The 834-nt window shown below is 38.7% G+C and overlaps 1 protein-coding gene across 1 annotated transcript in view; it reads right to left on the minus strand.

Annotated features, from left to right (window-relative positions):
• The window catches only part of kcnn4 (potassium intermediate/small conductance calcium-activated channel, subfamily N, member 4), a 31296-nt gene that overhangs the window by 29362 nt on the left and 1100 nt on the right, over positions 1–834 (minus strand). The gene's annotated exons all lie outside the window — the stretch shown is intronic.

Raw genomic sequence — 834 nt, forward strand, 5'->3', positions numbered from 1 at the left:
ACACACTATACTCATAGTCACGCAATGCTGATGTTGTTAACATTAATCATTTGAGAATAATATATATATTATTATAACAATAATAATAATTTGAACGGTTTGATGTGATATGAGCTAACCGATCTTTAGATTTAATCACCATTGGTAGCGAGATTTATGGTAATGCTTTTTTCCTCTGTTGGCCAGAACAAACATGGCAAACTTGTTACTTGTTCAGATGGCAATATACGGTGAAAATTCTTATTTGGGTCATATTCCAAGACTTAGGCTAGAATCTGTGATTGCGAAGTACAGTAAATATCCACACACCGGTGCAGTGACTGATTGCCACACATACTCTTCAGAACATTAGATTCATCCGCGCTGGAGCCGTGCCGCCGCACAACCCATGCAAGCTAGATAATTCGGCACACAGCTGCAATTCCAGGTTTTCAAACAGAGATGGCGACAAAGAGGCAAAACTTACGGACTGCAGCTTTAATAAGAATTTTATTCCTAAGAATGTTTTGTGAAACTGGCTCCAGGGATATACTAAATAAAATCCAAAATATACGTGACTGTTTCATACATAAAACAGTAGAGCAAGGTGCTAGCAACACCAAGGTCATGGGTTCAAATCTTAGAGAATGCATGAACTAATACAATGCACTGCACTGAACTGCACTGTGATTTGCTTTGGCTAAATGCATAAATGACCAGACAAATCAAAATAATGACTACTCTGGGAAACATAACAGGTAGCTAATAAGTGATTACAGTGCATACTGTCTGGTTTCCTGTGTTAGTTGGATTTCTGTGAATCACCTCAGAGCCCCCCCCCCCCTTTTGTTGTTT

Source organism: Sinocyclocheilus rhinocerous, unplaced genomic scaffold (assembly GCF_001515625.1).
Source record: "Sinocyclocheilus rhinocerous isolate Xijiao unplaced genomic scaffold, SAMN03320098_v1.1 scaffold2194, whole genome shotgun sequence".
Taxonomy (NCBI): Eukaryota; Metazoa; Chordata; class Actinopteri; order Cypriniformes; family Cyprinidae; genus Sinocyclocheilus; species Sinocyclocheilus rhinocerous.